The 27,305-nt window shown below is 40.1% G+C and overlaps 1 long non-coding RNA gene across 1 annotated transcript; it reads left to right on the top strand.

Moving 5' to 3' along the window:
- LOC120462111 (uncharacterized) lies at positions 1 to 26,680 on the top strand. The gene is made up of 3 exons (XR_016146088.1): positions 1 to 2,591; positions 3,119 to 3,191; positions 25,552 to 26,680. It is a non-coding gene; the product is annotated as an uncharacterized LOC120462111 (long non-coding RNA).
- The last annotated feature ends 625 nt before the right edge of the window (positions 26,681 to 27,305 follow it).

Below are 27,305 nucleotides of genomic sequence, written 5' to 3'. Positions count from 1 at the left end.
TGCCAGTGCGGGCCCACTGTGGGTAAGTGTGGGTTTTCTGTGGGACAGTGTGGGCAAGGGCAAACCCTTTGGGGCCCCATGTGGGCTTGCTGAGGGCAAGCCCACAGTGGGCTTTCCCACAGAAACCCCTCAAGGGCCCCTAGTGGGTTAGCCCATGTGGGGCCCATAGCAGTTTTGCCCAATTGGGCCCCCATGAGGGTTTACTGTGGGCAACCCACTGTGGGTTTGCCCACAGAAAACCCACAAGGGCCCCCAGTGGGTAAGCCCATGCGGGGCCCATAGCAGATTTGCCCATTTGGGCCCCCATGAGGGTTTACTGTGGGCAACCCACTGTGGGTTTGCCCACAGAAAACCCACACGGGCCCCCAGTGGGTAAGCCCATGCGGAGCCCATAGCAGATTTGCCCATTTGGGGCCCCATGAGGGTTTACTGTGGGCAACCCACTGTGGGTTTGCCCACAGAAAACCCACACGGGCCCCCAGTGGGTTAGCCCATGCGGGGCCCATAGCAGTTTTGCCCATTTGGGCCCCCATGAGGGTTTACTGTGGGCAACCCACTGTGGGTTTGCCCACAGAAAATCCACACAGGCTCGCAGTGGGTTAGCCTATGCGGGGCCCATAGCAGTTTTGCCCATTTGGGCCCCCATGAGGGTTTACTGTGGGCAACCCACTGTGGGTTTGCCCACAGAAAACCCACACGGGCCCCCAGTGGGTAAGCCCATGCGGAGCCCATAGCAGATTTGCCCATTTGGGGCCCCATGAGGGTTTACTGTGGGCAACCCACTGTGGGTTTGCCCACAGAAAACCCACACGGGCCCCCAGTGGGTTAGCCCATGCGGGGCCCATAGCAGTTTTGCCCATTTGGGCCCCCATGAGGGTTTACTGTGGGCAACCCACTGTGGGTTTGCCCACAGAAAACCCACACGGGCCCCCAGTGGGTTAGCCCATGCGGGGCCCATAGCAGTTTTGCCCATTTGGGCCCCCATGAGGGTTTACTGTGGGCAACCCACTGTGGGTTTGCCCACAGAAAACCCACATGGGGCCCCAGGCAGTTAGCCCATGCGAAGTTAAGTTGTTTAACAGTCAAAAGTTTTAACATTAGAAGGTTTAATATTAGAAGCTTAATCAAACTATTTAACGATCCTGTGAAATGTCAGTCCATAATTAACTAAAACTGCATATAATGGATTATGAGCATTTGCATTTAAAAACAAATTTTTGACTTATAAGGAATTATTAAAAAAATATAGATGTAACTATATATTGTAATGCAGTAGGTCTTAATGAGTCTTTATGAATATATTTATACAATAGTAATATTGCTCATAAATAAGTATAAATGGTGCTATAATTCATTATAAGTATGGACTGCACAGAAAGTGTTACCATATTTATTAAATAAAATTAACTTATTTGTCACAATAAAAACAATAGCCTACAATGGTTTACTGATTTGTTTTGGTATTAATCAGTGATGCATATTTATCATAATAAAATTATATATTATTGATACTAATAAATAGGCCTACATCACTGATGTAACGACTGAGCCCAATCAGACACAAACGAAACTGCGACGTCACTGGGCGTAGTTTCATTACCAACTTTCATAAAGCATTTTAGTGCTTTCATATTCTAATGAAAAAAATAATATTACATGGGTCATAGAACTACACGATGATTTTTAAATTCATGATATAAAATGAATGATATTTTAAATTGTTACATGTTATAATTCTAGATGTTTAAATGCTGCGTGCCTTTTGAATTGTTATGGTTTCAACGCGCGTGCGAGTCGCATTCAAAGTTGTCCGATTCAAAGACAGGAGCGCACGCGAGCAGATGGAAACCATGGAAACGAGGAAACCTCTTCAACTGACAAACAGCAAAGAACAGCGTCTCTCTGTTTTTCCACTGCTTTCAGGTAAGTTTAGTTAACAAAATCACACAAATAATACATACAAACGTTCCTAACACCTTTCTTACGTATAATTGATACGCTTCTGTTGAATATTTACTTTGTAGAAAAGGTTTTGAGTCTTCGAAAAAGTCCGTTAGCATCTCAACTGTTTTCAGAATAGGTAACGTTAAGTTAACGTTAGCTCTTGTTTTACATAAGTTTGGGGTTTTAACCACATCTTTGTGTTGATAACAGTTTTTGATAGTTTTGTTTTGCTGGTAATTTGTCAATGGGTTATTGGAAATTAGCTAATTGCTAGCTAGCCTGAAAGAATTCTCACGGTAACGTACTGTTGATCAGTGACGTCACTTACAAAGATTGATAATAAAAGTGATTTCAGAAGGGACAGAAAAAAAACCTCCACAACAAAGGGGTAATTATTGTTTCATGATAATAATTTCATATGCATTTATTGCACAATATATTACGTTAAGATTTTATATTCTTTTTCTCTTTTCTGCATTGGATCTCTAGCTTGATTCATTGTAATAAACCCTTTGTTCTATTGCAAATGCTATGTAACATTGTTGGCTCTGTGACACATTGCATGTTATATTCTAGTCTAGAAAATCATCATGATGTCCTGCTACAGCCCTGTCCCAAGACAACCTCCACGGCTATGAACTCGACTAGTAAGCAAAACTTCAAACATACTGTTCAAAAGTTTGGGGTCTGTAGGATTTATGCTTTTTAATGAAGTCTCACACTCATTAACCCCAGTTTTTTTTCAGTGATATTGTCCTTGAGAAGCCTGTAGGCTAAATAATAGCTGGCAAAATAATATAATGTTATAATGGTCATAAGTTATTATAATTAATTGAACTATTATGAAAACAGGATATCATGGTCATTGGTATATTCTCTAGGTGTGTTTTTAATTATGTTGGCCAATGAGACACCATACTGTCCAGCGCTAAGGTATTTATTTATTTTCCTGTTTTTTTTTTAATGATAAACACTAAAGTTCTTTTAACTTTTAAATGCTGAATTCAGGGGGTCAGCAACTTTAGGCACGCAAGTTATTTTTCACAGATATCTGGCCAGTTTACTCATGGCTCATATTCTTAGCCTTTAAATGTTTGAATTTAAATCCACAATGCAATATCAGGGGGTAAAGATATCATTAGAGTTTCTAAAGTTACTATGCACTTGTTACCAGATGAGATATCATTTGACCCTGTGATTCTTCAGGACCAGATCTTGATGCCATCCACACCCAGTACATGACAAAGGTGAGTTTCACAATAGCTGCCACTACCACAAACCAAGAGACCAAACACAACAGGCCTTCATCCATATGAACTCACCCATACGTTGAGATAGTAACCAAAACCCGGTATTAAACATTAAACGGGCCCTGGGGCCAAATTAAAGGACAACTCCGGTCAATTTTAACATTGAGCTAATTTTTTTGTACATTTGGAGTGCTGTCAGTACAGACAAAAATCGGTGTTGCCTACACTGTGTTATCATCTTTTTAAAATTCGCACCCTGCTGACTTCAATGGGGCATGGTCTAAACCTGCTTTTAGCCTCTTAACATCCTTTATTTGTCATTACGAGTGTACAGCCATGTGAGTGGTGTTATTAAGAGTGACCACGGTCAATCTGACTGCAGTATGAAAGATATTAATAAAAAATATAGCTGCGAGCAGCGATGGCGGGCCCAAGCCGGTGGCACCGCAACCCCTGGCTCCTTTAGTTACCTAAAGGCACCGGGGTGGCGGTGCCGAAGGCTTTGGCCCTTTCATGATTAAATGTTAAGACGGCTTGCCATAGTCTGTCATTTTGACTAGTCACAATTATGTTACAGATATCTTAAATGATAATACAAACTATCCAAAATGTAATTACGAATAGACAGAAAGACATTGTTGATATCTACAATGTTAATTTCCGGATAGGCAAACTTAGCTTTTAAATGTTAAAAGGGCTTGCCATACACGGACGTAGGCTCAGAGAGAGTCTCACCATATTCAAACCAAAATATCTGACTTCCTCTTGGTCTGAGCTAATGACTATGAATTAGAAAGTTGTCTGGCTTGAGGAGTACAATGTATATAACGATTTTTGTAACTGTAGATAAAAATAACAACCCCACTTTTGTCAAAAGGTGGCGCTATTTAGTCCCTGCACCATGCCCGTTTCTGAAACTTTGCACATGTCTACTGGCTAATAAATGTGATGTGTCTGTTGAGTTTCATGCAATTTCAAGCATGCTAAGAGTCTCAAAAGCATCCTAAAATAATTTCAAAGTTTGAAGCTTTGCCACGGCAACAGTTTAAAAGATATCAAGAATCCATTCCCAGGTCTACATCTACCGTATGTTTACATTATACAGATGAAGTTTTTCATCTGTTTTTCATCATTATACAGATGAAGTTTTTCATTCATATTATTACATGCAAGCGTGTTTGATTTATGGACCAAGTTTTCGGACCCCGTTCCATGGGGCGCTGTCTAGCCCCCCTGCCACGCCTAGGTACCATCTTCAGCCCGGGCCTGATGGCTGTGGGATATGACCTGTGTGCAAAGTTTCAAGAGTTTTCAAACCCGATAAGGGCCTCAAAAGCCATTAAGAGTCTCAAAATCATCAAAAAAAAAAGAATTTTAAAGTTTGATGCGTTGCCACGGCAACAGTATCAAAGATATCAAGAATCCATTCACAGGTCTTCATCTGCCATGTATTTACATTATACAGATGAAGTTTGAAGCAAATCGGGTAAAAATAGGAGGTTGATTTCAAAGCATTTTGAAAGTGACACACTTCCTGCTGCCAGTTGGTGGCGCTATAACTTTGACTCGAAATAGTCACATCCATGTGATCGTCCTCTTACAGCGAACACACTGATGAAGTTTCATCAAGATATGTTAATGTATGCTGAAGTTATAACACACTTCCTGTTTCACGTTTCTCGCCATAATTTCGTTTCCTCGCCACGGCCAAACCGTTTGAGATATCAAAAATCCCCTCACAAACTTTCATCCTCAATGTCTTGACTTCTTGCACACCGAGTTTGGTTGTTATTGGTAAACACATGCGTTGTAATTTGATGTATTTCTCCTAGGACAACTATTCAAACAACCCATAATTCTCAACTTCCATTTTAATTGTCGTAAAACTTAGAGCACGAAAGTTGTTTGGCCTGATGTGATATATAATTGTACCGAGTTTCATATTAATTCACGCAAGTGTGTTTGATTTATGGACAAATGTTCGAATCCCAGTCCAGGGGGCGCTGTCGAGCCGCCCTGCCACACCCGATGACCAGCTTCAGCCCGGCCCTGATGGCCATGGGTTCTGACCCGTGTGCAAAGTTTCAAGAGTTTTAGAGGATGTTAAGGCCCCCGAAAATGCCAGAGAAGTCGCACACAGCAAATAAAGGGTTAAAATTAACCTGACAGGTGCCCCTCCTCTCACTCACACAGAGAGACACTGAGAGACTGGCAAAATTCTAAGATTTTCTCTACATTCAAACAAAGATATCTGACTTTCTGTGGGTCCTAGCTAATGAGTGTCAATTAGAAAGTTGTCCGGCTCGAGGAGTACAATATACATACCGATTTTTGTAACTCTAGTTAAAACTAACAACCCCACTTTTTTCAAAAGGTGGTGCTACTGAGCCCTCACCACACCCGTTTCTGAAACTTTGCACATGTCTACTGGCTAATAAATGTGATGTGTCTGTCGAGTTTCATGCGATTTGAAGCATGCTAAGGGTCTCAAAAGCATCCTAAAAGAATGGTAAAGTTTGATGCGTTGCCACGGCAACAGTTTAAAAGATATCAAGAATCCATTCACAGGTCTACATCTGCCGTATATTTACATTATACAGATTAAGTTTGAAGCAAATCGGGTAAAAATAAAAGGGTGATTTCAAAGCATTTTGAAAGTGACACACTTCCTGCTGCCAGTTGGTGGCGCTATAACTTTGACTCACAATAGTCACATCCATGTGATCGTCCTCTTACAGCGAACACACTGCTGAAGTTTCATCAAGATCAGTTAATGTATGCTGAAGTTATAACACACTTCCTGTTTCACGTTTCTCGCCATAATTTCGTTTCCTCGCCACGGCCAAACCGTTCGAGATATCAAAAATCCCCTCGCAAACTTTCATCCTCAATGCCTTGACTTCATGCTGACCGAGTTTCGTGCCGTGTGTTTGAATTCTCTAGGAGGAGTATTGCACATTCCATTGCGAGCGTTTTACAAACAAACCTCAATAGCCGACTTCCTGTTGGGCTGGGGTAAAAAGTAAGAGTGTGAGGTATATATGAACGACGAGATCAACATGTGTACCGAGTTTCATATTATTACATGCAAGCGTGTTTGAGTTATGGACCAAGTGTTCGGACCCCGTTCCAGGGGGCGCTGTCTAGCCCCCCTGCCACACCCAGGTACCATCTTCAGCCCGGCTCTGATGGCTGTGGGATCTGACCTGTGTGCAAAGTTTCAAGAGTTTTCAAACCCGTTAAGGGCCCCAAAAGCCGCTAAGAGTCTCAAAATCATCAAAAAAAAAAGAATTTTAAAGTTTGATGCGTTGCCACGGCAACAGTATCAAAGATATCAAGAATCCATTCACAGGTCTTCATCTGCTATGTATTTACATTATACAGATTAAGTTTGAAGCAAATCGGGTAAAAATAAGAGGGTGATTTCAAAGCATTTTGAAAGTGACACACTTCCTGCTGCCAGTTGGTGGCGCTATAACTTTGACTCACAATATTCACATCCATGTGATCGTCCTCTTACAGCAAACAAACTGCTGAAGTTTCATCAAGATCAGTTAATGTATGCTGAAGTTCTGACACACTTCCTGTTTCACGATTATCGCCATAAGTTCGTTTCCTCGCCACGGCCAAACCGTTCGAGATATCAAAAATCCCCTCGCAAACTTTCATCCTCAATGCCTTGACTTCATGCTGACCGAGTTTCGTGCCGTGTGTTTGAATTCTCTAGGAGGAGTACTTCAAATTCCATTGCGAGTGTTTTATGAACAACCCTAAATAACCGACTTCCTGTTGGGCTGGGGTAAAAAGTAATAGTTGGAGGTATATATGAACGATGAGATCAACATGTGTACCGAGTTTCATATTATTACATGCAAGCGTGTTTGAGTTATGGACCAAGTTTTCGGACCCCGTTCCAGGGGGCGCTGTCTAGCCCCCCTGCCACGCCCGGGTACCATTTTCAGCCCAGCCCTGATGGCCGCGGATTCTGACCCGTGTGCAAAGTTTCAAGAGTTTTTGAGCATGTTAAGGGCCCCAAAAGTGCCCAAATAGTCGTATAAATAATAATAATAAATATAGCTGCGAGCAGCGATGGCGGGCCCAAGCCGGAGGCACCGCAACCCCGGTTCCTTTAGTTACCTAAAGGCACCCGGGTGGCGGTGCCGAAGGCTTTGGCCCTTTCATGATTAAATGTTAATACGGCTTGCCATACTCTGTCATTTCGACTAGTCACAATTATGTTACAGATATCTTAAATGATAATACAAACTATCCAAAGTGTAACGACTAGACAGAAAGACGTTGTTGATATCTACAATGTTAATTCCGGATAGGCAAACTTAGCTTTTAAATGTTAAAAGGGCTTGCCATACAGGGACGTAGGCTCAGAGAGAGGCTCACCATATTCAGACCAAAATATCTGACTTCCTCTTGGTCCGAGCTAATGACTATGTATTAGAAAGTTGTACGGCTTGAGGAGTACAATATATATACCGATTTTTGTAACTGTAGATAAAACTAACAACCCCACTTTTAAGTATATATATGGTGCCTTTAGTGTTATTCTGCACGACGTGCAAAAACTTAACCCCCGCTTTTTTAAGTATATATATATATATATGTATATATATATATATATATATATATATATATATAAAGAGGGTTATTCTGCACGACGTGCAAAAACTTAACCTCCGCATTGACTGTCGAAGAGAAGTGTGCAGAAGAGCTTGCATCAGTGAGGGCTTTGCAAAATATATATACATACAAACACACACACACATATAAATGAGGTTAGTGTTTTACAATATTAAGGAAAGCAAATGTATTGAAATATAGCACATTAATTTTAAATTCATTCAGCTTCAATTACCAATTTGTAGTTTACCAATTTATCTTACTTTTATTTAAAGCAAACTATACATTTAAAAGATTAGGGTTATATGCATATTTTGTCATTTAAAAAAATACAAAATTGTTATGCAAAAAGATAAGGACTTGCAGAAAAAATCTACATTCAGCCACACACACACACACACACACACACACACACATAAACGCAGACACCAGCAACCCCCCCCCCCCCTCCCTCTTCCCCACACAGACACTGATAGAGACAAGATACACATCCAAACTGCAATATCTGACTTTCTTTTGGTCTGAGCTTCTTACTGTTAATTAGAAAGTTGATCGGCTTGACAAGAACAATATACGTGGCATGTTTTGTAACTGTAGGTAAAACGAGCAAAGTTAACACATTTTATGTGTCCTTTTTTAGTCATAAAATTATTTTCCTCGCCACGGCCAAACCGTTCGAGATATCAAAAATCCGTTCGGAATTGAGCATCCTCAATGTCTTGACTTCATGCACACCGAGTATGGTGGTGATTGGTAAACACATGCGTTGTAATTTGATGTATTTCTCCTAGGAGATTTATTCAAACAACACATAATTCCCAACTTCCATTTGAACTGTCTTAAAACTTAGAGCAGAGATGGGTGCAGGTCACGCAAGTCTCAAGTAAGTCTCAAGTCTTAACCGTCAAGTCTCAAGTAAGTCCCAAGTATTTTTTTTTTGGGGGGGGGGGGCAAGTCAAGTCAAGTCACAGGCTATGTCAAGTCAAGTCTTGTAGTAGGTTAAGTCAAGTGCAAGTCAAGTCACCTTATTATTTTAATTTTACATGCAGAATCTGATCTTAATAAAATGAAAAGACAAGATAAGTATTTGCCAGTAAATTACAATAATTTGCATTGTAAATACTCATGTTCAGTAAAATACACCATGGAATCAAACAAAATTGTAACTTCATAAAATTATTTATTTTTCACTTCTGCCAACAGTGTGTTTGAAATGTTTTAAATTTTCAACATTGAGTCCATAAAACAAATCACAGCTTAACATCCTACAGACTCTCTGAACACCTTCCTCTCTCTCAAACACAGTTTACAAACAATATTAAACTTTGTTACATTTCTCCTCTCTCTCTCTCTCTCTCTCTCTGTCTCTCTCTCTCTCTCTCTCTCTCTCTCTCTCACACACAGTGGCGGTTCTAGACCATTTCAACTGGGGGGGCCAAGCTGGGGCCAGTTGTACTGTTAGAGGGGCCAGTTACATTTAGACCTTATCATTTTCTGCACTGCACTGAAGGCATAAATAAGCAAAATACCATGTTTATAATTATCCAACAATTTGCATTTCCATTATATTTTTACATTTGCATTACATATATCAGTCTGTATTTGAATTTCCATTTTATTTTTTTACATTGAATATACAGTATGCATGTATATATATATATATATATATATATATATATATATATATATAATTTTTACAAATTAATATACGATTTTTGTGGGTTTTTTTTTTTTTTTTTTGCAAAAAGATTAGCAAATTATCCTCTAAACTGGCCTTTTTAGGGGGCTTTCCTCTCAGGGTGAATGAGCTTTTTTATAATTGTTTTTTTCCTGACATCTTTGAAAGACAGAAGCAATAATTAATGCATCCTTGGCCAGGATATAATTATAAAATATGACATGATTTTAAAAGTGACCTATAAAATCGACTATGCAATACACTTTAATTTATCTAGTGCTAATAAAATTATTAAGCCTGGAGAGAGAGATGTTTATAATGTGACAATATGTCAGTCATCGTGATTCGTGTAATAAGATGACTAGGCCTAGACTACTTGTTCTGAGCAGGTGTTGTCAGTGAACAGGCTGTAAAACTGTTGTCTAAGTTACAGACTGATACTAATTAAATGGGAAACGAATCGATTACCTAACGTAACCTCGGTTCTCTCTAGATGAGGGAACGAGCATTGCGTAAGCTAGCTTACGCTACGGGAAAGATTCATCTTACATCAGTCAAGTTGTCATAGTTTTTGTCAAACAAGTTGTGAATTTGTTGTAACATTAAAACAGGAGATCATGACTTACTCCGTGCTCCAAGTGATGTTCGGAGCTCCAGTGATTAGTTTCATCTGTGGGACGGGTGAAGAAACTTTCGGAAGATGTTGTAACAGAATCATATGAACAATTCCAGGATATGCTTTTTTTCATTGGTTGTTGCGTTAAATTTTACCCAGATACAATAGTGCCCTTTTCTGATTGGCTATTAAGTAGCACTTCTCTTTTTTTGATTGGCTGATGCGTAGCAGGGTCGACTGCTGAACTCCAGGCGAGACGCGCTTGATTCTCACGTGAGAGCGGCGCGGCCAGAGAAATTGCGTATATTAAATATATTATTAATAGTTTTTCCGCATGAGAAATACAATGTGTGACGGGAGTGTGAGACAAAAGACTGAAACGAGTGACTGTCATGCTCACACTATAAAAAAAATATTTCACACTGACTCCACATTTAGGGGGGCCACAAGGGGGTCCAAGCTTGTTGTCGCAGGGGCACTGGCCCCCCCAGGCCCCCGCCTAGAACCGCCACTGCTCACACACACACACGTACACACTTTCTCTCTCTCTCAAGAAGCAAAAACATAACTGCTAAAGGTTGTATCAGCGATGGCGGGGTAACACCACTTAACATCACGAGTGATATTCCCTTAGGCCACGCCCCCTTGTCTCCCCAAAGTATTATAAGCAATCATGCGCATCCCGTGTGCAGAATGATGCACTTGAAGCAACACCAAGTCACAGCACGCAACGCTTCACATTGAAAAGAACATAGCGAAGGGATGGTATCTATAATCTATGCTTAGTAGGGCTGCACGATTTGGGAAAATGTCATATTGCCATTATTGAGCCATTATTGCAATTGCGATTTGCGACTCCGATATAATAAAATGGTTTCATGAGTCCAACTTGCTTGGTTCTAAAGTAAAATGCACACACAGATTAATGTTTATTTCTCAACTCAAACTAAAAACAACAACAACAATAAATGATTGATAACACCTATAATGATCAATAAACCATCAACCAAACCAACATTACAGTGATTCCATCAATTGAAAGCCATCAACTTTTAAAAAAATTATTAGGCTTAAAAAAAATATATAACAGCTTTTAAATTAAGTGAACTTCAAACAATCCCCACATAAACCCATAATAAAAAACATATTTACCTGTGCCCTTCCTGTCTTAACAGGTACAGAAATTGAATAAAGTTATCAAACAGTCTGCGCTGCCTGAATCATAAATTATATATATAATAATCCTTATTAAAGCTACAAAAGTTCTTTACTCAAGATCAGTGAGTAATTTTCTAATTTCCCTTTGTTCTTTTAACTTTACTGAAAGAACGCTTTATTCGCTGCTGGCCCTTTAAGAGCACCCGTTGCCGAGACGCGGATCTCACACGCGCCTCATAGCACAACTCTTTTCATCCATAGACTGTTCTTATGTTATGAAGATACTAGACAAAACCACATTTTGGCATAATTGTGTGTGCTATTGTTCGTTCAAGCTCGAAAGAGAACTGTTTATTCTGGGCTGGCACACGGTCAGTGCATGCGCATTATGCGTATCATCTAATCTAGGGCACTCACAGGCAGCTTTTCACTTCTTGTCGTGCAAAATGCGAAAAGGCATTTGAACCAATAAGAGGGGGATCTTGTAACACTAGTCAAATGATGACAAAAAAGAAGAGATGCTGCGCTAATAGCCCTACTTTGTTTATTTCATATAAAATCGCGGCATTTTGCGTTATATAATTGCATAGGTTTGAGATCGCTATTACGACTGCGATATAATTAATCGTGCAGCACTAATGCTTAGTGTATTCTAAAGGGCAATAAACTCCACTCCAGCAAGATAGTCATTTTATGCAAATCATAGACCTTTATGCCTTATCTACAAATAAAGTATAATATTGGGAACATTGATCTTGAAGAGAGTGTCGTCGTGTTACTGTCGCAACCGAACGCGACGCGCTAATGCTGATGCATGGAGAATGACTGAGGCGAGATGACTTTCCGTTAACTTTAACTTAGAGACTAAAATATTAATTTTACCACACATTAAGCTATTGAATGACTTTAGAAGTCTTGGAATATAGTGTGAAAACTTGATTATGCTTTACAGTTTTTTATGCCTTTAGTGGGGCTTAACAAAATAACACAATATGCAGAATGTCGGACGTCACTTATAGGCTAAACTGTTTTTATAGATAAAACTATTTACATTCGGCAGTCATGAAAACAAATCTCAGATAACGGTTGACTAGGTAACAATGTGTAATTTTGCGCCGGAGTTCTCTTTTAACTTACATTAGCTAGCTAACTACGAACGAGCTAACCAGATAACATTAACAAATTGACAAGCACTTACTGGGCAGAATATGGCTCTTCAAATGACGGACGAAATTGGAGGTTGTCATCTGACTGTCCGCGATCTTAACGTTGCATGTCTTGCAAAGCGCTGTTCTTTTGCCATCTTGTTGTAAGAAATTCTTGAATCCAAAAGCGACCCTCAGTATCCCTCCGGCTGACATGTTGATGTGATCTGATGTAAGTGGGCGTGGTGTGCGCGTAAGGTATGAGAGGGCATGACTGATGATCTCTGATCCAGTCATGACAGCGCTATTCTCAGCCTGCGCTCCAGCTGGATCAACTTTATTTTTTTTACATAATTTATATATTTTATATTCAAACTGAAAACATGATGTGATTAACACTCAAGTCATATTATTACATGCAAGTGTGTTTGATTTATGGACCAAATTTTCAGATCAAGTTTATGGACCAAGTTAATTTAATTAATAAACTAATTATATAAAACTATTAATGCACTACAATTAAACTGGTTATATGCCTTTACTTATAAAAAATAAAAAACTTATTTAAAAAATACCAGGCTTAAGGCATTTATTTTTTATGCAGGCCATACACACAGGAGTGAAATGGTTAAGACCCCTCCCCCTACAAACACACACACATACACAGACAGGCAAAGAGAGATGTAGGCTCAGATTGAGCAAGACCACATTCAAACAAACATATCTGACTTTCTGTGGGTCCTAGGTTCTAAGTGTCAATTAGAAAGTTGTCCGGCTCGAGGAGTACAATATACATACCGATTTTTGTAACTGTAGATAAAACTAACAACCCCACTTTTGTCAAAAGGTGGCGCTACTGAGCCCTCACCACGCCCGTTTCTGAAACTTTGCACGTGTCTACTGGCTAATAAATGTGATGTGTCTGTCGAGTTTCATGCAATTTCAAGCATGCTAAGGGTCTCAAAAGCATCCTAAAAGAATGGTAACGTTTGATGCGTCGCCACGGCAACAGTTTCAAAGATATCAAGAATCCATTCACAGGTCTACATCTGCCGTATGTTTACATTATACAGATGACGTTTGAAGCAAATCGGGTAAAAATAAAAGGGTGATATCAAAGCATTTTGAAAGTGACACACTTCCTGCTGCCAGTTGGTGGCGCTATAACTTCGACTTACAATAGTCACATCCATGTGATCGTCCTCTTACAGTGAACACACTGCTGAAGTTTCATCAAGATCAGTTAATGTATGCTGAAGTTATAACACACTTCCTGGTTCACGTTTCTCGTCATGATTTCGTTTCCTCGCCACGGCCAAACCGTTCGAGATATCAAAAATCCCCTCGCAAACTTTCATCCTCAATGTCTTGACTTCATGCTGACCGAGTTTTGTCGAATTTGGATCAAAGCTCTAGGAGGAGTATTTAACATTCCATTGCGAGCGTTTTACAAACAAACCTCAATAGCCGACTTCCTGTTGGGCTGGGGTAAAAAGTAAAAGCGCGAGGTATAGATGAAACTATGAGATCAACATGTTCACCGAGTTTCATATTATTATATACAAACGTGTTTGAGTTATGGACCAAGTGTTCGGACCCCGTTCCAGGGGGCGCTGACGAGCCGCCCTGCCACGCCCGGGTACCAGCTTCAGCCCGGCTCTGATGGCCGCGGGTTCTGACCCATGTGCAAAGTTTCAAGAGTTTTCGAGCACGTTAAGGGCCCCAAAAATGCCCAAAAGGTTACAAAATAATAATAATAAAATATAGCTGCGAGCAGCGATGGCGGGCCCAAGCCGGTGGCACCGCAACCCCGGCTCCTTTAGTTACCTAAAGGCACCGGGGTGGCGGTGCCGAAGGCTTTGGCCCTTTCATGATTAAATGTTAAAACGGCTTGCCATAGTCTGTCATTTTGACTAGTCACAATTATGTTACAGATATCTTAAATGATAATACAAACTATCCAAAATGTAATTACGACTAGACAGAAAGACATTGTTGATATCTACAATGTTAATTTCCGGATAGGCAAACTTAGCTTTTAAATGTTAAAGGGGCTTGCCATACACGGACGTAGGCTCAGAGAGAGTCTTACCATATTCAATCCAAAATATCTGACTTCCTCTTGGTCTGAGCTAATGACTATGAATTAGAAAGTTGTCTGGCTTGAGGAGTACAATGTATATAACGATTTTTGTAACTGTAGATAAAAATAACAACCCCACTTTTAAGTATATATATGGTGCCTTTAGTGTTATTCTGCACGACGTGCAAAAACTTAACCCCCGCTTTTTTAAGTATATATATATATATATATATATATATATATAAAGAGGGTTATTCTGCACGACGTGCAAAAACTTAACCTCCGCATTGACTGTCGAAGAGAAGTGTGCAGAAGAGCTTGCATCAGTGAGGGCTTTGCAAAATATATATACATACAAACACACACACACACACACACATATAAATGAGGTTAGTGTTTTACAATATTAAGGAAAGCAAATGTATTGAAATATAGCACATTAATTTTAAATTCATTCAGCTTCAATTACCAATTTGTAGTTTACCAATTTATCTTACTTTTATTTAAAGCAAACTATACATTTAAAAGATTAGGGTTATATGCATATTTTGTCATTTAAAAAAATACAAAATTGTTATGCAAAAAGATAAGGACTTGCAGAAAAAAATCTACAGTCAGCCACACACACACACACACACACATAAACGCAGACACCAGCAACCCCCCCCCCCCCTCCCTCTTCCCCATACAGACACTGATAGAGACAAGATACACATCCAAACTGCAATATCTGACTTTCTTTTGGTCTGAGCTTCTTACTGTTAATTAGAAAGTTGATCGGCTTGACAAGAACAATATACGTGGCATGTTTTGTAACTGTAGGTAAAACGAGCAAAGTTAACACATTTTATGTGTCCTTTTTTAGTCATAAAATTATTTTCCTCGCCACGGCCAAACCGTTCGAGATATCAAAAATCCGTCCGGAATTGAGCATCCTCAATGTCTTGCCTTCATGCACACCGAGTATGGTGGTGATTGGTAAACACATGCGTTGTAATTTGATGTATTTCTCCTAGGAGATTTATTCAAACAACACATAATTCCCAACTTCCATTTGAACTGTCTTAAAACTTAGAGCAGAGATGGGCGCAGGTCACGCAAGTCTCAAGTAAGTCTCAAGTCTTAACCGTCAAGTCTCAAGTAAGTCCCAAGTATTTTTTTTTTTGGGGGGGGGGAGGTGGAGGAAGTCAAGTCAAGTCACAGGCTATGTCAAGTCAAGTCAAGTCTTGTAGTAGGTTAAGTCAAGTGCAAGTCAAGTCACCTTTTAATTTTACATGCAGAATCTGATCTTAATAAAATGAAAAGACAAGATAAGTATTTGCCAGTAAATTACAATAATTTGCATTGTAAATACTCATGTTCAGTAAAATACACCATGGAATCAAACAAAATTGTAACTTCATAAAATTATTTATTTTTCACTTCTGCCAACAGTGTGTTTGAAATGTTTTAAATTTTCAACATTGAGTCCATAAAACAAATAACAGCTTAACATCCTACAGACTCTCTGAACACCTTCCTCTCTCTCAAACACAGTTTACAAACAATATTAAACTTTGTTACATTTCTCCTCTCTCTCTCTCTCTCTCTCTCACACACACACACAGTGGCGGTTCTAGACCATTTCAACTGGGGGGGCCAAGCTGGGGCCAGTTGTACTGTTAGAGGGGCCAGTTACATTTAGACCTTATCATTTTCTGCACTGCACTGAATGCATAAATAAGCAAAATACCATGTTTATAATTATCCAACAATTTGCATTTCCATTATATTTTTACATTTGCATTACATATATCAGTCTGTATTTGAATTTCCATTTTATTTTTTTACATTGAATATACAGTATGTATATATATATATATATATATATATAAAAATTTTTTACAAATTAATCTACTATTTTTGTGGGTTTTTTTTTTTTTTTTTTTTGCAAAAAGATCAGCAAATTATCCTCTAAACTGGCCTTTTTAGGGGGCTTTCCTCTCAGGGTGAATGAGCTTTTTTATAATTGTTTTTTTCCTGACATCTTTGAAAGACAGAAGCAATAATTAATGCATCCTTGGCCAGGATATAATTATAAAATATGACATGATTTTAAAAGTGACCTATAATATCGACTATGCAATACACTTTAATTTATCTAGTGCTAATAAAATTATTAAGCCTATTTGGAGAGAGAGATGTTTTAAAATCGACTATGCATTACACTTTAATTTATCTAGTGCTAATAAAATTATTAAGCCTATTTGGAGAGAGAGATGTTTATAATGTGACAATATGTCAGTCATCGTGATTCGTGTAATAAGATGACTAGGCCTAGACTACTTGTTCTGAGCAGGTGTTGTCAGTGAACAGGCTGTAAAACTGTTGTCTAAGTTACAGACTGATACTAATTAAATGGGAAACGAATCGTTTACCTAACGTAACCTCGGTTCTCTCTAGATGAGGGAACGAGCATTGCGTAAGCTAGCTTACGCTACGGGAAAGATTCATCTTACATCAGTCAAGTTGTCATAGTTTTTGTCAAACAAGTTGTGAATTTGTTGTAACATTAAAACAGGAGATCATGACTTACTCCGTGCTCTAAGTGATGTTCGGAGCTCTAGTGATTAGTTTCATCTGTGGGACGGGTGAAGAAACTTTCGGAAGATGTAACAGAATCATATGAACAATTCCAGGATATGCTTTTTTTCATTGGTTGTTGCGTTAAATTTTACCCAGATACAATAGTGCCCTTTTCTGATTGGCTATTAAGTAGCACTTCTCTTTTTTTGATTGGCTGATGCGTAGCAGGGTCGACTGCTGAACTCCAGGCGAGACGCGCTTGATTCTCACGTGAGAGCGGCGCGGCCAGAGAAATTGCGTATATTAAATATATTATTAATAGTTTTTCCGCATGAGAAATACAATGTGTGACGGGAGTGTGAGACAAAAGACTGAAACGAGTGACTGTCATGCTCAATGCGTGACACACTATAAAAAAAATATTTCACACTGACTCCACATTTAGGGGGGCCACAAGGGGGTCCAAGCTTGTTGTCGCAGGGGCACTGGCCCCCCCAGGCCCCCGCCTAGAACCGCCACTGCTCACACACACACACACACACACACACACTTTCTCTCTCTCTCAAGAAGCAAAAACATGACTGCTAAAGGTTGTATCAGCGATGGCGGGGTAACATCACTTAACATCACGAGTGATATTCCCTTAGGCCACGCCCCCTTGTCTCCCCAAAGTATTATAAGCAATCATGCGCATCCCGTGTGCAGAATGATGCACTTGAAGCAACACCAAGTCACAGCACGCAACGCTTCACATTGAAAAGAACATAGCGAAGGGATGGTATCTATAATCTATGCTTAGTAGGGCTGCACGATTTGGGAAAATGTCATATTGCCATTATTGAGCCAATATTGCAATTGCGATTTGCGACTCCGATATAATAAAATGGTTTCATGAGTCCAACTTGCTTGGTTCTAAAGTAAAATGCACACACAGATTAATGTTTATTTCTCAACTCAAACTAAAAACAACAACAACAACAATAAATGATTGATAACACCTATAATGATCAATAAACCATCAACCAAACCAACATTACAGTGATTCCATCAATTGAAAGCCATCAACTTTTTAAAAAATTATTAGGCTTAAAAAAAATATATAACAGCTTTTAAATTAAGTGAACTTCAAACAATCCCCACATAAACCCATAATAAAAAACATATTTACCTGTGCCCTTCCTGTCTTAACAGGTACAGAAATTGAATAAAGTTATCAAACAGTCTGCGCTGCCTGAATCATAAATTATATATATATAATAATCCTTATTAAAGCTACAAAAGTTCTTTACTCAAGATCAGTGAGTAATTTTCTAATTTCCCTTTGTTCTTTTAACTTTACTGAAAGAACGCTTTATTCGCTGCTGGCCCTTTAAGAGCACCCGTTGCCGAGACGCGGATCTCACACGCGCCTCATAGCACAACCCTTTAATCCATAGACTTTTCTTATGTTATGAAGATACTAGACAAAACCACATTTTGGCATAATTGTGTGTGCTATTGTTCGTTCAAGCTCGAAAGAGAACTGTTTATTCTGGGCTGGCACACGGTCAGTGCATGCGCATTATGCGAGTATCATCTATTCTAATCTAGGGTACTCACAGGCAGCTTTTCACTTCTTGTCGTGCAAAATGCGAAAAGGCATTTGAACCAATAAGAGGGGGATCTTGTAACACTAGTCAAAGGATGACAAAAAAGACGAGATGCTGCGCTAATAGCCCTACTTTGTTTATTTCATATAAAATCGCGGCATTTTGCGTTATATAATTGCATAGGTTTGAGATCGCTATTACGACTGCGATATAATTAATCGTGCAGCACTAATGCTTAGTGTATTCTAAAGGGCAATAAACTCCACTCCAGCAAGATAGTCATTTTATGCAAATCATAGACCTTTATGCCTTATCTACAAATAAAGTATAATATTGGGAACATTGATCTTGAAGAGAGTGTCGTCGTGTTACTGTCGCAACCGAACGCGACGCGCTAATGCTGATGCATGGAGAATGACTGAGGCGAGATGACTTTCCGTTAACTTTAACTTAGAGACTAAAATATTAATTTTACCACACATTAAGCTATTGAATGACTTTAGAAGTCTTGGAATATAGTGTGAAAACTTGATTGTGCTTTACAGTTTTTTATGCCTTTAGTGGGGCTTAACAAAATAACACAATATGCAGAATGTCAGACGTCACTTATAGGCTAAACTGTTTTTATAGATAAATCTATTTACATTCGGCAGTCATGAAAACAAATCTCAGATAACGGTTGACTAGGTAACAATGTGTAATTTTGCGCCGGAGTTCTCCTTTAACTTACATTAGCTAGCTAACTACCAACGAGCTAACCAGATAACATTAACAAATTGACAAGCACTTACGGGCAGAATGGCTCTTTAAATGACGGACGAAATTGGAGGTTGTCATCTGACTGTCCGCGATCTTAACGTTGCATGTCTTGCAAAGCGCTGTTCTTTTGCCATCTTGTTGTAAGAAATTCTTGAATCCAAAAGCGACGACGACCCTCGTTATCCCTCCGGCTGACATGTTGATGTGATCTGATGTAAGTGGGCGTGGTGTGCGCGTAAGGTATGAGAAGGCATGACTGATGATCTCTGATCCAGTCATGACAGCGCTATTCTCAGCCTGCGCTCCAGCTGGATCAACTTTATTTTTTTTACATAATTTATATATTTTATATTCAAACTGAAAACATGATGTGATTAACACTCAAGTCATATTATTACATGCAAGTGTGTTTGATTTATGGACCAAATTTTCAGATCAAGTTTATGGACCAAGTTAATTTAATTAATAAACTAATTATATAAAACTATTAATGCACTACAATTAAACTGGTTATATGCCTTTACTTATAAAAAATAAAAAACTTATTTAAAAAAATACCAGGCTTAAGGCATTTATTTTTTATGCAGGCCATACACACAGGAGTGAAATGGTTAAGACCCCTCCCCCTACAAACACACACACAGACAGGCAAAGACAGCAGGCTCAGATTGAGCAAGACCACATTCAAACAAACATATCTGACTTTCTGTGGGTCCTAGCTAATGAGTGTCAATTAGAAAGTTGTCCGGCTCGAGGAGTACAATATACATACCGATTTTTGTAACTGTAGATAAAACTAACAACCCCACTTTTGTCAAAAGGTGGCGCTACTGAGCCCTCACCACGCCCGTTTCTGAAACTTTGCACGTGTCTACTGGCTAATAAATGTGATGTGTCTGTCGAGTTTCATGCAATTTCAAGCATGCTAAGGGTCTCAAAAGCATCCTAAAAGAATGGTAACGTTTGATGCGTCGCCATGGCAACAGTTTCAAAGATATCAAGAATCCATTCACAGGTCTACATCTGCTGTATGTTTACATTATACAGATGACGTTTGAAGCAAATCGGGTAAAAATAAAAGGGTGATATCAAAGCATTTTGAAAGTGACACACTTCCTGCTGCCAGTTGGTGGCGCTATAACTTTGACTCACAATAGTCACATCCATGTGATCGTCCTCTTACAGCGAACACACTGCTGAAGTTTCATCAAGATCAGTTAATGTATGCTGAAGTTATAACACACTTCCTGGTTCACGTTTCTCGTCATGATTTCGTTTCCTCGCCACGGCCAAACCGTTCGAGATATCAAAAATCCCCTCGCAAACTTTAATCCTCAATGTCTTGACTTCATGCTGACCGAGTTTTGTCGAATTTGGATCAAAGCTCTAGGAGGAGTATTAAAAATTCCATTGCGAGTGTTTTACGAACAACCCTAAATAGCCGACTTCCTGTTGGGCTGGGGTAAAAAGTAAAAGCGCGAGGTATAGATGAAACGATGAGATCAACATGTGTACCGAGTTTCATATTATTACATGCAAGCGTGTTTGATTTATGGACCAAGTGTTCGGACCCCGTTCCAGGGGGCGCTGTCGAGCCCCCCTGCCACGCCCGGGTACCAGCTTCAGCCCGGCCCTGATGGCCGCGGGTTCTGACCCGTGTGCAAAGTTTCAAGAGTTTTCGAGCATGTTAAGGGCCCCAAAAGTGCCCGAATAGTCGTTAGAAAAATAAAAGAAAAAAAAAAAAAAAAAATATAGCTGCGAGCAGCGATTGCGGGCCCAAGCCGGTGGCACCGCAACCCCGGTGCCTTTAGTTACCCAAAGGCACCGGGATGGTGGTACCGCCGGCTTTGGCCCTTTATCGCTGCTCACAGCTATATTTATATTTAATATAAAGCCGGTGGCACCGCCACCTTGGTGCCTTTAGGGTTATTCTGTATGACGTGCAAAAACGTAACCCCCACTTTGACTGTCGAAAAGAAGTGTATTGTAGAGCTTGCATCAATGCGGACTCGATGCGCTGTAACTCCATGTGGCTTTAAGCGCATCATTCTCCACTCGGGATGCGCATAAGCGTTTTGTGCCACACTGTACTGAGCCTTTGATATCATAATGCAATGACAGATTATTAATTGCCTTTCTTGTTCTGTTCTATCTATTATGTGTTGATAAAAGATAGGACAGAGCACTAAAAACCTCAAACAAAGCACTAAAAACTTAAGCTGTTTGCTGTGTAGTCTGAGAATGAGCTGTTTGATTTGCACCCTCTTCCTCTTCACTGTCCTCCATAAAAACCAGCTATTCAGGTCCATGTTGTTCTAGAAAGTTTGTATGTTGCTGCCTCATTTAACATCTCTGCTATACATTTAAAATAATTATCTAAAATAATTTATCTTTTTGATTTTTGTTATCTTGTTTTTCATGAATGTATTTTACAACAATACAAAGAGCAATGTGTATTTACCACTAATATAGTTTGTAATGGCTTTTTTTGTCATAGATTATAATCATATATTTTTTTGGATTTGTTATTTATCTTTATAATGAAGTTGTCTGTATTAAGTAGATTGTGTTTAACACACAGTGATTTATCAGTTCAACACATAGTTATAGAAATTCTACTTTATCTAAAAAAAACCTGCACTTTATACACACACACACACACACACACACACACACATACATAAATACATGTAAATAAAAATAGAAAAAGAAACATCAAATGTGTTTTTAGTCAGAGTATTTTTTATACAGAAACAAATATTTGTAATTCAGAAAAGAATGAAGTTAGTGTTTTAAAATCTTAAGGAAAACAAATATATTGAAATATAGCACAAGAATTTTAAATTCATTCAGCTTCAATTACAAATACAATCTTACTTTTATTTAAAGCAATCTATACATTTAAAAGATGGGGGTTATATGCCTATTTTGTCATTTAAAAAAATACTAAATTGTTATGCAAAAAGACAAGGACTTAGAGACAAGGACTTATAGGAAAAATCGCAGCCAGCCACACTGTGTGGTTCAAACATACATAAACACAGACAACAGCCCTCCCCTCCCCCCCACACACACACACATGCACACACACACACACAAACACAGACAACAGCCCTCCCCTCCCCACACAGACACACACACCCACACAGAGAGAGAGAGAGAGAGAGAGAGAGAGAGAGAGAGAGTGAATCGCAGGGGAAATAAATCCATTCAAACTACAATATCTGACTTTCTGTTGCTCAGAGCGAATGACTTTAAATTGGAAAGTTGATCGACTTGACGAGAACAATATACGTGGAAAGTTTTGTAACTGTAGGTAAAATGAGCAAAGTTATAACACACTTTATGTGTCCTTTTTTAGTCATAAAATTCATTTCCTCGTCACGGCCAGACCGTTCGAGATATCAAAAATCCGTCCGGAATTGAGCATCCTCAATGTCTTGACTTCATGCACACCGAGTTTGGTTGTGATTGGTAAACACATGCGTTGTAATTTGATGTATTTCTCCTAGGAGAATTATTCAAACAACCCATAATTCCCAACTTCCTTCTTAAAACTTAGAGCACGAAAGTTGTTTGGCCTGATGTGATCTTTAATTGTACCGAGTTTCATATTAATTCATGCAAGTGTGTTTGATTTATGGACAAATTTTCGAATCCCAGTCCAGGGGGCGCTGTCGAGCCGCCCTGCCACGCCCGGTTACCAGCTTCAGCCCGGCCCTGATGGCCATGGGTTCTGACCCGTGTGCAAAGTTTCAAGAGTTTTAGAGGATGTTAAGGCCCCCGAAAATGCCATAGAAGTTGCACACAGCAAATAAAGGGTTAAAATTAACCTGACAGGCGCCCCTCCTCTCACTCACACAGAGGGACACTGAGAGACTGGCAAAATTCTGAGATTTTCTTTACATTCAAACAAACATATCTGACTTTCTGTGGGTCCTAGCTAATGAGTGTCAATTAGAAAGTTGTCCGGCTCGAGGAGTACAATATACATACTGATTTTTGTAACTGTAGATAAAACTAACAACCCCACTTTTGTCAAAAGGTGGCGCTACTGAGCCCTCACCACACCCGTTTCTGAAACGTTGCACATGTCTAATGGCTAATAAATGTGATGTGTCTGTCGAGTTTCATGCAATTTGAAGCATGCTAAGAGTCTCAAAAGCATCCTAAAAGAATGGTAAAGTTTGATGCGTTGCCACGGCAACAGTTTCAAAGATATCAAGAATCCATTTACAGGTCTTCATCTGCCATGTATTTGCATTATACAGATGAAGTTTGAAGCAAATCGAGTTAAAATTAGAGGGTGATTTCAAAGCATTTTGAAAATGACACACTTCCTGCTGCCAGTTGGTGGCGCTATAACTTTGACTCACAATAGTCACATCCATGTGATCGTCCTCTTACAGCGAACACACTGCTGAAGTTTCATCAAGATCGGTTGATGTGTGCTGAAGTTATGATACACTTCCTGTTTCACGTTTCTCGCCATAATTTTGTTTCCTCGCCACGGCCAAACCGTTCGAGATATCAAAAATCCCCTCGCAAACTTTCATCCTCAATGTCTTGACTTCACGCTGACCGAGTTTTCGTCGAATTTGGATCAAAGCTCTAGGAGGAGTATTAAAAATTCCATTGCGAGTGTTTTACGAACAACCCTAAATAGCCGACTTCCTGTTGGGCTGGGGTAAAAAGTAAAAGCGCGAGGTATAGATGAAACGATGAGATCAACATGTGTACCGAGTTTCATATTATTACATGCAAGCGTGTTTGATTTATGGACCAAGTGTTCGGACCCCGTTCCAGGGGGCGCTGTCGAGCCCCCCTGCCACGCCCGGGTACCAGCTTCAGCCCGGCCCTGATGGCCGCGGGTTCTGACCCGTGTGCAAAGTTTCAAGAGTTTTCGAGCATGTTAAGGGCCCCAAAAGTGCCCGAATAGTCGTTAGAAAAATAAAAGAAAAAAAAAAAAAAAATAATCGGAAGGAAAACAATAGGGCCTTCGCCCTTTCAGGGCTTGGGCCCTAATAATCCTTAGGAAAACAATAGGGCCTTCGCCCTTTCAGGGCTTGGGCCCTAATGATGTTAATTCAGCCAGCGCACATACCTCTATTTGCTTCCTGTTTTCTGTCGAAGCCCACAGTGGTCGATTGTCGATCTCACACGTGAGTTCATTTATATCGTCTCAAACCTACCACTGTGTGGTGTTCTGAGAATATCAGCTCAAATGGATAGTTCATCCGAATCAGATGTTGAACACACAGAGGTTTGAGATGATATTCACTTATGATTGCGCGCGTGAACTCGACAATCGATTACTGTGGGCTTCGCCTGAAAACAGGAAGCAAATAGAGGTATGTGCGCTGGCTGAATTAACATCATTTTTATTAATATCTTTCATATATATTAACCGTGGTCACTCTTAATAACACCACTCACATAGCTGTACACTTGTAAGACAAATCATTACGAGTACAAAAAAAATAATTACAAGCTTTTTTTAAGGAAGACCGCAGTATCGATAAGCCCAGGTGTTATCAGTTCTGTCTTGCAAATTCTGTGAGGATTAGGAGGGGTATTTTAAACAGTCTTCATACAACATGTTTTTCTGGCTGGTGGTTGTTTGTAATTTTAAATTTAAATTTTAATAAGTAGGGAGAAAATAAAAACCTTTATTAAACAATTGTAAATTATTTATAACTGAATCTACAAAACATACAATAATTAACATCACTTATAAACATTTATGAAACGCATAATCATGTTTAATAAAAAATGAGTTAATCATTCATTTACTAATGACTTGTAAATGACTTGTAACAGAATTGACAAAACATACATAAAATGTTAGTATATCACTTGCTAATCATTTATGAATGTTTTGTAAAAGCTTAGTTCATCATTAACCAACCAAAATGACTTACAACTAAATGTTATTATAAACGCAGCTCTCTCATTGACCTATTCAGTCATTCTCTTAGTTGAGCATTTATAAATAGCACCTGGAACAATCAGAAGACGTTTCCTCATTCAAAGTGCAGGTTGAAAACTTTCTTAGGTTGAAATGGTTCAACAGTACAACCCTTATTTTGTTTTTAACATTTGTATTTCAATTGTTCCTTTCTCACTTAGATGCTGTGACAAAAAGCAGTCAAGCCACTGCATGTGATGTGGAAGCCTCTATGAAGACATGGCTCCATAATCCCTGGGACAGAGATGGGGCAAGGAAGGGCCAGAACTGCAGAAATACCTACTGTTGCCCCTGAGGGGATTGATTTTTAATTTTCAATCCCCTGTTTTCTGTGGTTATTGCTGTTTTAAACTGTATTATCATTAATTATAATTATTATTAAATATAAATAAATTATTTGGGGAAAAAACATGACCCTCGATTTATTGCTGCTAACAAGTCCAATTGTACTGCATATAGTAATATGGGTGTACCTACTCTGTGTGCTCAAATTTTGCAACTGCACCCACAGTGTGCCCACATCCAGCCTGCTATAATTTGTGTGGGCCAGCCCAAAGTCAGCCCACACTTTGGGCTGGCCCACGGTAAGTAGAGTGGGCCCCGATTGGAGCCAGTTGTGGGCCCACAGCAAACCCTTATAGGGGCCCATTTGGGGCCATTGCAGGCAGCCCACTGTGGGCCCACAACTGGCCCCAATGGGGGCCCACTCTACTTACCGTGGGCCTGCCCATAGTCAGCCCACACTTTTGGGCTGTCCCACTGGGGCCCCACCTGGGTCCCGAAGTGTGGGGCCCACACGTGCCCCGCATTTCACGCCGGTATCTGGGCCCACAGTGGGCTGCCCATAATGGCCCCACATGGGCCCCTATAAGGGTTTACCGTGGGCCCACAACTGGCCCCAATGGGGTCCACTCTACTTACTGTGGGCCTGCCCACAGTCAGCCCACACTTGTGGGCTGTCCCACTGGGGCCCCACCTGGGTCCCAAAGTGTGGGGCCCACACGTGCCCCGCATTTCACGCCGGTATCTGGGCCCACAGTGGGCTGCCCGCAATGGCCCCACATGGGCCCCTATAAGGGTTTACCGTGGGCCCACAACTGGCCCCAATGGGGTCCACTCTACTTACTGTGGGCCTGCCCACAGTCAGCCCACACTTGTGGGCTGTCCCACTGGGGCCCCACCTGGGTCCCGAAGTGTGGGGCCCACACGTGCCCCGCATTTCACGCCGGTATCTGGGCCCGCAGTGGGCTGCCCGCAAGGGCCCCATTCGGGCCCCAAAGAAGCTTGTTTGCTGGGAAATTGAGAATTTTTTCAAAAGAGCCAGAGCAAAGTTTACACTCGTATATTAGACAAATTTACAACAGTAATATATAATAACAACAGTAGTAATATACGACTTGCACTAGTAGCAGTTCTGGTAGTTATATAACGTTACAACAACACTTTTTTTCACAAAAAAAAAAAAAAAATGTGTGTGGGGTGGGGCTGACTAGCTTTCGCGAGGCACATAACATAGCAGCATGTTCTATGTCGCTCTATTCCGGGAGATTTTAACTAATTTTCGGGCATCAGGGAGACCGGAGACACTCAATATGCTTCCGGGAGACTTGGGATTTCTAAAATTTTGTTCACTGACATGCTGGTTTCTTAGCACACTGGACGAGAAGCGCAGCGCCCCAGCCAACATTTGTATGTGGGGCCCATATGGGTATGAAATGGGCTGAAAAATGGGCCCCATGTAGGATTGTCCGCGGGTTACATAATGGCCCCATGTTAATTGCCCAGATAAATTTCATGTTGGATTGCACTTGGTACTACGCCGGACCCAAGTGGGCAACATGCACAAGACCCATCTCGGTCCCAGCTTTAACCCAGCCGATATTTATATGTGGGGCCCATGTGGGTTTGAAATGGG

This window comes from Pimephales promelas, chromosome 2 (genome assembly GCF_988280905.1).
Source record: "Pimephales promelas chromosome 2, fPimPro1.hap1.1, whole genome shotgun sequence".
NCBI classification, from domain to species: Eukaryota; Metazoa; Chordata; class Actinopteri; order Cypriniformes; family Leuciscidae; genus Pimephales; species Pimephales promelas.
Note: the sequence above shows the minus strand (reverse complement) of the source record. Positions and strands in the feature narration are given on the sequence as shown.